Here is a 12,507-nt window from a genome sequence, read left to right on the forward strand (position 1 = left end):
AGGCTTTATTCCTAGGATGCAACTTTGGTTCAACACAGGCAAATCAATAAATGTGATTCAACACATAAACAGAATTAAAAACAAAAACTATATGATCCTCTCCACAGGCGAGGAAAAAGCTTTTGATAAAAATTCGACATCCCTTCATGGTAAGTTTTTTTTCAGGAAACTTGGCATCAAAGGAACATACCTCAAAATAATAAGAGCCACTATGACAAGCCCATAGCCAACATCATGCTGAATGAGTAAAAATGGAAGCATTCTCCTTAAGAACTTTAACAAGACAACAATGCCCACTCTCACTACTCCTATTCAGCCTAATACTGGAAGTCATTGCCTAAGGAATCAGGCAAGAGAAAGGAAGAAAATGTATCCAAACAGAAAAAGAAGTCAAACTCTCTCTCTTTGCTGACAACATGATTCTATGCCTAGAAAACCCAAAAGACTCTGCCAAAAGGCTCCTGGAACTGATAAATGGCTTCAGTAATGTTTCAGAACACAAAATCAATGTACAAAAATTTTAGCATTTCTATACACTAACAATGTTCAATATGAGAGCCAAGTCAAGAATGGAATCCCATTTATAATAGCTGCAATAAAATAAAATAAAATAAAATACCTAGGAATACATCAAATCAAGAAAGTGAAAGATCTCTACAAGGAACTACAGAACACTGCTGAAAGAAATTATAGATAACACAAACAAATGGAAAAATATTCCATGCTCACGGATAGGAAGAATCAGTATTGTTAAAATGGTCATACTACCCAAAGCAATCTACAGATTCAGTGCTATTCCTATCAAGCTAACAATGTCATTTTTCACCGAACTAGGAAAAAACTATTCTAAAATTCATATGGAACCAAAAAAGAGCTTGAACTGCCAAAGCCATCCTAAACAAAAACAACAAGGCTGGAAGCACCACATAGCCCAGCTTTAAACTGTACTATAAAGTTATGGTGACTAAAACAGCATGGCACTAGTACAAAATCAAACACATAGACCAATGGAACAGAACAGAGAACGCAGAAATAAAGCCACACACCTATAGCCATCTGATCTCCTATGAAGTCAACAAAAATAAGCAATGGGAAAAAGTCTCACTATTCAACAAATGGTGCTGGGATAGCTGGCTAGCCAGATGCAGAAGATTGAAACTGGACCCCTAAGTTTCACCACATACAAAAATTAACTCAAGATGGATTAAATATTTAAATTTAAGACCTAAAACTGTAAGAACCATAGAAGAAAATCTAGAAATCTAAGAAAAACCATTCTGGACATCAGCCTTGGGAAATAATTTATTACTAAGACCTTAAAAGCAATTGCAACAAAAACAAAAATGGACAAATCAGATCTAATTACACTAAAGAGCTCCTGCACAGCAACATAAACTATAATAAAAATAAACAAATAATCTACAGAATGAAAGAAAATATTCACGGATTATGGATCTGGCAGAGGTCTAACATTCAGAATTTATCAGTAAACTGAACAAGTGAAAAACATATAACCTCATTAAAAATGGGCAAAAGATATGAACACATTTCTCAAAGGAATACATACAAGCAGCCAACAAACATGAAAAAATGTTCAACATCACTAATCATCAGAGAAATGCAAAGCAAAACCACAATGAGATACCATCTCATACCAGTCAGAATAGCTAGCATTAAAAAGTCAAAAAACAACAGATGCTAGTGAGGCTACAGAGAAAAGGGAATGTTTATGCACTGATGGTGGGTATAAATCAGTTTATCCATGGTGGAAAGCAGTTTTAGGTGTCTCAAAGAACTTAAAACAGAACTGCCATTAGACCCCACAATCTTATTACTGGATATTACAGATATATCCAAAAGAAATCATTCTACCAAAAAGACACATACACTCATATGTTCACTGCAGCACTATTCACAACAGCAAAGACATGGAATCAACTTACGCCCCCACCAGTGGTGGATTCGATAAAGAAGATATGGTATGTATGCACCATGGAATACTATGCAGCCATAAAAAAGAATGAAATCATGTCCTTTGTAGCAACATGGATGCAGCTGATTATCCTAAGCAAATTAATGCGGGAACACAAACCAAGTACTGCATGTTTCATTTATAAGTGGGAACTAAACAATGGTACTCACGGACATAAAGCTGACAACAATAGACACTGTATCACCTGATATACCCAGGTAACAAACCTGCACATGTACCCCCTGAATCTAAAATAAAAATTGTAATTATTTTTTTAAAAAAAAAGCTTTGTTATATGAAAGCATAACTAAAAATCTGATATAGAGAAAGCCTTGAAGAAACTCAAACACCCAGGTTATATTTTGGTAGAATTCATGCTTACTATTTCTGACTTTTAAGAAAAGACTCACTAAGCCTAAAGATCAGAAACTATCTCAGACATATACATTATTTATACAAAACAATCTGACTTGACAGGAAACATTATATATATACATTATATATACAAAATAACCTGGCTTGCTTTAGCTGTCAGACCCTTCATTACCTCCTTACTCTAATGACTAGGACTTCCTCTTTCTCTATCTTCTCATTACCCCGGGACTCTGAATTCCCTGAATCTTCTGCTGTAGGAGGAAGCTACTTTTCTTCCTCTGTGCTCCAAGACTTTAAGTGCTCTCTTCCTTATGGGTAGCAGAAAAAAAGAAAAAGGATAAAAACCATGGCACGCACTGCATTTTCACATGTCTTCCTTTCGTTCTATCATGAAAGAGTTGCAATTCAGTTACTTCCTTTGAATGCTTTCCCTCAACTTCAATTTTTATGTGGCATCAAATAACTTGTTTGCTTAACATTGTAAATTTTAGTCCTAAGAGACTTCTTAAATGGGTGAAACCATTTATTCCTGAATATTTTGAGATCATGTCACACCCAATATGTGTTTTTAGCCAAGCAATACAGTAGTTTCTTAAAATATCTGTTTAGATACTGCAGGAACAGAAAACCAAACACCGCATGTTCTCACTGGTAAGTGGGAGCTGAACAATGAGAACACACGGATATGGGTAGGGGAACAACACACACTGGGGCCTGTCGTAGGGGGAGGGAGAGCATCAGGAAAAATAGCTAATGCATACCAGGCTTAATACTTAGGTGATGGGTTGACAGGGGCAGCAAACCACCATGGTACACATTTACCTATGTAACACGCTTACCTAGCTATGCAAACCCACATGTTCTGCGCATGTACCCCGGAACTTAAAATAAAAAAGAAAAGATACCCGGTGAAACCCCATTTTTACTAAAAATAGAAAAAAATTAGCCGGGCGTGGTTGAGGGCACCTGTAGTCCCAGCTACTTGCGAGCCTGAGGCAGGAGAATGGCGTGAACCAGGGAGGCAGAGGTTGCAGTGAGCCGAGGTAGTGCCCCTGCACTCCAGTCTGGGTGACACAGCGAGACTCCATCTCAAAAAAAAAAGAAAAGAAAAGAAAAGAAAAGAAAAAGGCACAAATAGAAGGTTATGAAAAGCCAATTTAGGAAATACATTCACTCTGAGATTTTAATGGGCAGGAAATCTTGTGATCTCAGCTTTTGATGACATGTGCTGTTAAAAAAGCACATGTAGATTCATAAATATGGCAGTGGCCAAATAATTAATGAATCAGAGCCGAAGCACCTATCTCTGCCACTTGGAGCTTACAGTGGGTTATATAACCATAGCAACCTTTAGTTTCTTCATTCAAAAAATAAACGATATAGAAAAAAAATCTGTTCAGAAAAAAAATTTAAGGTATTTTGTTATGCCTTCCATTATTGTCTCACCATCAGATTAGCTGAAATACTCATTTTACACATGAGCATATTAAGGCAAGTTTATTTCTCTCCAAATTTATTTATTTTTATCTCCGATAATTATTTAGAGTCTCTACCTCAAAAGATAGTTGTGAAAGTTACATGATTAATGTCAAATAAATTACATGTAATATAAAACACTTAGGAACGTGTCTATGAGAAAGCAAGTAGTGTAGAAATGTTAGCTGCTGCTATTGTCATTTTAGGAGTGATTAAGCAAATAATGATTGATTACTCTGATAGTTGGCTTATATCTTCTGCCTAAGAAACCTGTGGGATGTGGTTTTCTTTTTCAGAGAAGTCATGTGAAAGCCAGCATTGTAAAGATATTAAACTCCTTGTTTAAATGTGCGTAGGGATTACTATTAACCAAAAATTTCCCATTAGAACTTCAGACATATGAATGTATATTGGAAAAGAACGAACTGCAAAGCTGAACATGAGATGGAAACTGTAGGGGAACTTTATGTTTGCTTTCATTTCCTAAATAGATCTCTTGAACTTAAGAAGCTTCTGTTGAGGTTTCATATGTCAAAATGTTGCTTCGTTCCTGTTATTCATAAATTCCCCTGAAGTGAGGCTCTAGTAAAAACTGTGAGTCATGGTCCACTCTTTTGTAATTGTCACAAAATATAAATTTCTGTAACAATCATAAAGTAGTGCCACATTTTACCATAGTATGCTGGGTTATACAGTCTTCAGGATGTGGGGAATGAGGAATGAAACTGTTCATAAGTGGGAATTGCATGGTTTATCATAAAAGTTCATGTTTCCAGCAAATGACAAGCTATCACCAGGACTACATGTAAGAAACCAGAAACTTTACAGAAGCTTAAAGATGGGGTCTGCCATGTTGATGGTGGGGATATTTTTTTTCTGTAAAAATCTACTGATCATACCTCATATTTAAAAAGACCATCTAAAAGCTTTACATAAATTCAAATTAATTTCAAGAGAAGAAAAGTAAAATACCCCAATCACTTTGTAAACTAAGAACAGATGATGTAAAACCTGACTCACAAATGTAATAAAATATATATTTAGAAAGGCAGAAAGGATGGTGTAAAAGATTAAGCACCTACAAAGGGGCTGAATCAATCAAAGAGAAGGAGGCTTGGGGTGGGGCTTATACCTGTAATCCCAGCACCTTGGGAGGCCAAGGTGGGAGGATCGCTTAGGCCATTTCTACCCTGGGGAACATAACAATACTCTTTCTACAAAATAAAAATAAAAATAAGCTGGTTGTAGTGGTACATGCTTGTAAAACCAGCCACTTGGGAGACTAGGGCAGGAGGATTTCTTGAGGCTAGGTGTTTGAGACCAGCGTGGGCAACATAGCAAGACCCTGTCTCTAAAAAAATTTTTCTTTCAATTAACCAGGTGTGGTGGTATGCACCTGTGGTCACAGCTACTTGGGAAGCTGAGGCAGGAGGATCCCTTGAGCCCAGGAGGTAGAAGCTACAGTGAGCCATGATTGCACCACTGAGCTCCAGCCTGGGCAACAGAATGAGAATCTGTCTCTAAAAGTTAAAAAAAAAAATTATGAGGAAGAAGAGGAGGGAAGAGGTCTAGGAACAGAAATACTGCCCAGAATAGGGAAGAGAATGTAACTTCAGGAAAGTTATAACAGAGGCATAGTGGTTCCAGGGAACAATTAAAAGAGCTCCATCTACATTAAATAAGAAGTTGGAGGGGAAAAGCTTTTGTATATTAATCTTCAAATTTCAACATCTATTTTAAAATATAGATTCACCCTCTGATCGAATTCTGTAGATTTTTCATCACATTGCGTCATAATGGTGTATGCATAATTATTAAATTTGGATCATGGATAATAATATTTAGGGTAAATTTTTTATGTTTCATTTTTATTGGCTTTCACTGCAGTGGAAGTATAAATAAGATTCTTATGGAAATAAAGAAAACTTACACTGTTTACTCTGTTCTAACCAAAGGGATTAAGGGAATATATGAGGTCTCATTTGAGTTGGACCTCAACCTCCTGAATTGAAAAAATAAAGCAAAACAAATTTATTATTAAGGAAAATTTCAAATAAACACCAAGGTAAAAAGAATAGTAAAATAATTTCATGTACAGCTGCCCCCCAGTATGAGGGAGGAGCAGCTCCAGGACAGTCCATGGATACCAAAATCCAGGGATGCGCAAGACGCTCATATGAAATAGCATGGTATTAGCATGTAACTTACGAACACCTGTATACTTTACATCATCCCCTAGATTACTTGTAACACCAATACAATGTAAATGGTTCTTACGTTGTATTTTTAATTGTATTATTTTTGTTGTTATATTGTTATTTTTTAATTTTTCTGAAATTTCCCATTTGCTGTTGGTCGAATCTGCAGATGCGGAACCTGCAGTAATGGAGCGCTGACTGCACTCACCATTCAAATTCAAAATTGATCAATGCCTTGCCAGTCTCATTGCAGCTATTCCCTTATTTAAACACACACACACAGACACACACACACACACACACACACACACACACACACACAGATGGAGGCAGAGAGCTGACCATATGTGTCCATGTATGTCTGTGTGTTTGTGTACATACATACATATCTGTAGTTGTATATGGGGGCATACACACATAGATTTGAAGTGCAGTGTTTTAAAATAGCGCTACTCAAGGTCAGTCTGAAACCCAGCAACATCAGCAGCAGCAGGAACCCTTTGGAAATGCAAATCCTCATTTCCACTACAGACCTTCTGAATCAGAACCTCTGGGGGTGTGACTTGGTATTCTGTGTTTTAACGGGCTCTCCAAGTGATTCTGATGCATGCACAAGTTTGAGAAGTGAAGTTTGAAAGCAAATTCCACACATGATGGAGTTTTCATCTGTGAAAACTCCTCTATATCAGCCTCTATAACTGATACTACTACCTCCAACAAAATTACGAGTAATTCCTTAATAACATCCAACCTATGGTAGTCAGAGGTCCTGGCTGGCCCAGGTCCATCCAGTTTACCTGCTGTCCTGGAGTAATTATTAACATCACTCCTTTCACATTCAGAAGTGTCCCAGTTAGAATGACAAATGTTACGATCACTGTTTTCATATTTCTGAAGATTATAAACAAGATTCACCTTTGTCCTCTCTATCCCGTTCCTTCCCCTCCCTTTGGTAACCATTTTTTACTGGTTTTATTTATTCTTCATCTGTTTATTTTTGAAACTGTGAATTAACTCATCTGAGTTTCATCTGCTTCCTCTTTTAACACGATTCCACAGCTCGCAGTTTTAAACTCTGCAATATCCAGGAGAGAGAACTCTATGGCAGGGTACAGGATCTTTCTCTTTCCTCTTATGGCTACATAATAATCCTTGTTGTGAAAGTTGTAGTCATCAGACTGCTATTGATAGACACTGGGTTGTTTACAGTCCTTTGCTATTTCAAATAGTGCAGCAGTGAGCAGCATTGGGCACGCGGTCATTTCATAATTTTGCACATGTGTCTGGGAGAGATTTCTAGAAGTGGGGCTGCTGGGCCAAAGGATGGATGTATATATAATTTTGCTAGATATTGTAAAATACCACTGTATGGGGTTATGCAAATTGGATATTTGAGTTCCTGTTTCCCCACTGCCTCCTCTAGAGGATATGTTATCTAACTTTGGGATGTCTGCCTATCTGATAAGCAGAGATATGGTATCTCAGTGTTGTTTGCTTTTTTAACTTCTTACGGACGTAATATCCACATAGAAAAGTATATATATGCGCACAGATAGAAACTTCACAAACCAAACACATCTGTGTAACCAGCACACTGATGAAGAAACAGAAAATTATCAGACGTCTAGAACCTCCTACAGGCTCTCTTAGTAAATTGTAAAGTGTCTTTCTCTTACTTTGAGCAAAGGTAAGCTCCTTTTCATATATGTCAGGACTTTTTTGCATTTCCATACTGAGTATCCCAGTATGGTTTATTACACAGTCACAGAGTTTTTAGATGAATTGTGCTAGCAGAAACATCAACTGGGGCAGAAAAGGATGGAAACATTATAAACTAAAATGAGACCTTTGGGCCCGCAGACTTCTGCAGACCTCAGCCTCCCATGTAGCTAGGACTACATGCGCATGCCACCACATCTGGCTAATTTTTAAATTTTCTGTAGAGATGGGGTCTTGCTATGTTGCCCAGGCTGGTCTCAAACTCCTGGTCTCAAGCGATCCTCCTGCCTTCCAAAGTGCTTGGATTACAGACGTGAACCACCACTCCTGGTTGACTGCCTTTTGGAATGGTGGCATCTATAGCAGCTATCCTATGCCATCCGCCCTATTGCAGGTTGCACATGTGAGAGCAGATAAATTGTCTCTTTAGCTGGCAAGTCTTCAGATTGAGAAGAAGTAGCCTCTGGAGCTCTGAACCACTATGTAAGAAGCTGAGGCTGTCCTGCTTGTGAGGAAACAGAAACTAATCAGGAAGAGAGACCACACCAAGAGAGAGATGCCTCACCCATGCCTGCATGCGCCAGCCAGCACACCGCTGATCCCACGGCAGCCACCATCACACTGCAACCTCAAGAGCGAAGGTGAGGCAGAAATACTCCACTGAGCCATTTCCAAATTCCTGGTCACAAAAACCAAGAGGAATACTGCATGACAGTCATGGCTTTGAAACACCATTTGGGGGTCGTTATGCAACAATAGATAATTGAGACTGATTTCGATCCTTACGAAGTGAAAAAAAATCTAATTTCCTACTGAATGTAACTCATAAAGAAACTCAGGAATAGCAGTTGAAAAACAGTTTAAGTTTTGGAAATGAATTCTAGAACTCAAGAGATGTTGTTTAATTTCATACAAATCATTTGTAATTTCAAGTTACCTGGCTGCCTCTTTATACTGTAATTTGTAACAACGAGACACAGTGCCTGCATTTTTAGCCAACAATTACTTAACCAATACGAGAATTTCCATGAAATTAATCCAGGTTTTAAAAAATCTAGTCGCTACAAGTGAAGATAATCAATAATAATAATAAAAAAAAACCATACTACCAGAAGCAAACACACTCTGGGAATAAAAATGGAGCTGCGATTCTCAGTTCTTCATCAGTTGTTGTAGCTTGGCTCTAAATGGAAATGTCAAAGAAGTCATTGGATAGAAATTACTCTGTGAGTCAAAACAGTGCTCCTTTTAAGAACAACTGACCAATCAAATTTATCTAAAGAAAATTGGGACTTGAAAGACATTTGAAAACCGTAATTTTATCATTTGATATTGCCAAGGCCCAAAGCATCACCATTGGATACGATTTCCAATAAATAACACCAAACTCTCACCTTGATTGAAGTAGCAACCAATAATAAAAATATTGAGTTATATACTTTTGATACAGAAGAGCTATCTAAGCTGATTGGTGAGTGTAGGTGTGGCATTGAATTACTGAGCCAATGAGGCATAACTGCTGCTGTAATTTGATTATTGAAAAATTAGTGTTTGACTTGCCTTTTAGATGGTAAATGTGGTTTTCCTCTGAAAGTTTAGGGAGTCTCAGCACATTTCATCATATTTAATGGCTGTTTCCCTTTCTCTTTAGTGGTTTTTATTTTTAATTTTCACAGGATATCAGGATGTGACCTGTTTTGTTTCAGTATTGCCTCAAAGACTGAGAAATAAGGGGTTCCAGGGACTGTCAAATTCCAAAGAGCACCTACACAAGGCATGTAAGAGCCAGACGCAGCTTTTACAAAGTTTAACCTTCAGCCAGCTGGAGCTGCAAAAGGACTGAATGCAAAGAGGAAGAGAGCGAGGATTTCTCTGGGCCATGTGGGGATGTGCCGGGGCCTCCCCTCCCACCTTTGTCCCACGTGCGGGTGGGGGAGGGGAGCTTCACCCCACCACAGTGGGAAGGCAGCTGCAGTAGAGCTGAGGCAGGAGGTGGGATGTGACTCCAGAGGTGGGGCTCAGACACCGGACCAAATTGAGGACTAGCTAAAACAGAGAGGAAGCAGAAGTACCTTTCCATGGCACTCCTACCAGGATGCCATTTCAGTTTACCATTGCCATGGCAACTCCTGGAAGTTACGATCCCTTTCCATGGCAACAACCTGATGACCTGGAAGTTACCACCCTTTTTGGAGAAATTTCTGCATAATCCACCCCTTAATTTACATATAATTGAAAGTGGGCATAAGTATGACTGCAGAACCGCCTCTAAGGTGCTACTCTGGAGAAACTGCCCATGCAGCAGCCCTGCTTTGCAAGGAGCAGGACCTCTGCTGCTGCTGCACACTGCCGCTTCAATAAACTTTGCTGCCTAACACCACTGGCTCACCCTTGAATTCTTTCCAGGGTGAAGCCTCCCAAGTTCGGGGCTCTCCTGCTCTGCATCAGAACCAGGTGGAGAGCTTGGCACAAGCATAAGGAGTGGGTCGCAACGGCAAGGCCAGGTCAGCCTGACATGGTGCCTTGGTGTACAGTACCTTCCACCAGTGGCGGGCTCAGGAACACATTCTTCCCTTGGGCCAAGGGGATAGCCCACAGCTGGACATTGTCATTTACAAAGAAGGATGCTTTTCAAAGGCCTTCATCCAGGGCAAGCCTAGCACCCCCCACAGAAAGGACTGGAGGTAGACCTTTGTCAAAGGAACTCAGGGTTAAAAGAGGTTGAAACTGGCCATCCAGGAAAGTCAAGATCTACCTCATCTGGCAGGAATGCAGTTGGAGGTACCCAAAGGGGATTCCTTAAAAACTCATAAAAGCCTCCCTACCTCTCAGAAAAGGAGTGGGTTGTGGGGATCCACCACACTCAGAGAGTGCTCACACGGATGAGCTTGGGGCTGGGCCACCAGGAGCTGTGCTTTGCCTCATCTCCCCTTCCCAGGGCCAAAGTGATGAGCTGTCTAGGGTGGGGGGAGTCAGGGGTCTGGGCAGGGATCAAGCAGGAGAGCAAGATGGGAACAAAGAACAGACGTGCATTCATCTAGATTTCTGATGTTTTGATACCAGGGGTCTTGCTGACTGCCTCTTCCAGGGTTAGCCAATTCCTAAAAATAGTAAATGAGGCTGGGTGCGGTGTCTCATGCCTGTCATCACAGCACTTTGGGAAGCCAAGGGGTTTGAGGCCAGCCTGGGCAACATGATGAAACCCCATCTCTACAAAAAATACAAAAATTAGCTGGGCATGGTGGCACAAGCCTATATTCCCAGCTACCCAAGAGACTGAGATAGGAGGATCGCTTCAGCCCAGGAGGTTGAGGCTGCAGTGAGCCATGATCTCTCCACTGCACTCCCGCCTAGGTGACAGAGCCAGACTGTCTAACAACAACAACAAAAAGATAGTAAATGACTCATATGGGAACGTGCCTTTCATGTGCAAAGCAACCAATCCAAAGCCCTCAGCCCATCACCTCCTCTATCAGACTTTCACACTCCAAGCCACTAGCCCTTGCCCTAATCACGCCAGGGCCTGGGTCCAGAAAACTAGAGACAGCCTTCATCACCCCAGAGCCTTCAGAAATTGCTCAAACCAGCCAGCCTAAGCCTGCCCACCCTGCCTTGCCCATTTCCACAGAAACTAGAACAAAGGTGCTTGTCCACATTTTCCCTTCGCTCCCTCTGCCTTCGGACCAACCCTGGTGCTTCCTGGCATGGCCTGTCCTGACTCCTGCCTTTGGGGAACTGAGAGTAAACACTTCCTCTTGCCTGACAGTCATGTCTGCATCTGCACATCTTATCATACTCGAGTAAATCAAAATCCTGGTACCCTACTAACAGGAAGCCACCCCAATGTAGGCTTTCCAGATGAAGCAGGCTCAGGAGAATAAGAAGCTTTCCCCCCAACTCAGACCCAGCCCCCCTTTTTTGGAGTCAGAGTCTTGCTCTGTCAGGCAGGCTGGAGTGCAGTGGCACCATCTTGGTGGAGCTACCCCTTTGAATGAGGCTTCAGATTTGACTGTCAGATGAGACAATCAACAACTGACATGAGACTGTCCTGGAAACTAATAGTTTTAGAAGACTTTTTGTTCTTGAAAAATAGAAGGGCATGGAAAAGCTATAGGATCCATCTGAGTCTGCAAGTTTCTGGGAAGAAACAGTAAGTTTGAAGGATACAGTGGGTGGAAAGGATCAAGTTGTTTTCAGCTTGAATCATTTTGAGTTCAGCGTACTGAAGGCTCTGGTTACATAACAAAAACGCACAAATATATCACCATCAGGTTATGTTAGACAGGAAGTTCTTCTTACTGATAATGCAATATTTTAAGTGACAATATTTCAGAACATTCCAGAGAAAAGCATTTTGAGAGACAGTTGTTTGTAGTGGCGTTTTAAAGTACAATCTCACACTAGTAGTGAATTTATTAACCTTGGTTGTATGAAAAAATGTCTTCTCTTTTCTCCAGTTGTAAGTATAACTAGAATTGAAAATTTCTCTGAAAAATGCCTGAATTAGAGGCCTGACTACATACTGAAAGCCTTGAAACATCCTTCAACCTTCAATTCCTCTTTCGGCAATTGCTCTTAATGAAATAACTGAAAAGATGCAAAAAATATTTACTGTAAGGATGTTTATTGGAGTATTGTTTACAGTGCTATAAATTGGCATCATCCTCAATTTTCAATAACAGAATTTCAGATAAATAAATCATAGTGTATTCATCCCAAATGAATGCTGCCCTGTTATGTAAAATGATGCTGTTGATCAGTGTTTTT

The sequence above is a fragment of the Macaca fascicularis genome, chromosome 8 (assembly GCF_037993035.2).
Source record: "Macaca fascicularis isolate 582-1 chromosome 8, T2T-MFA8v1.1".
NCBI classification, from domain to species: Eukaryota; Metazoa; Chordata; class Mammalia; order Primates; family Cercopithecidae; genus Macaca; species Macaca fascicularis.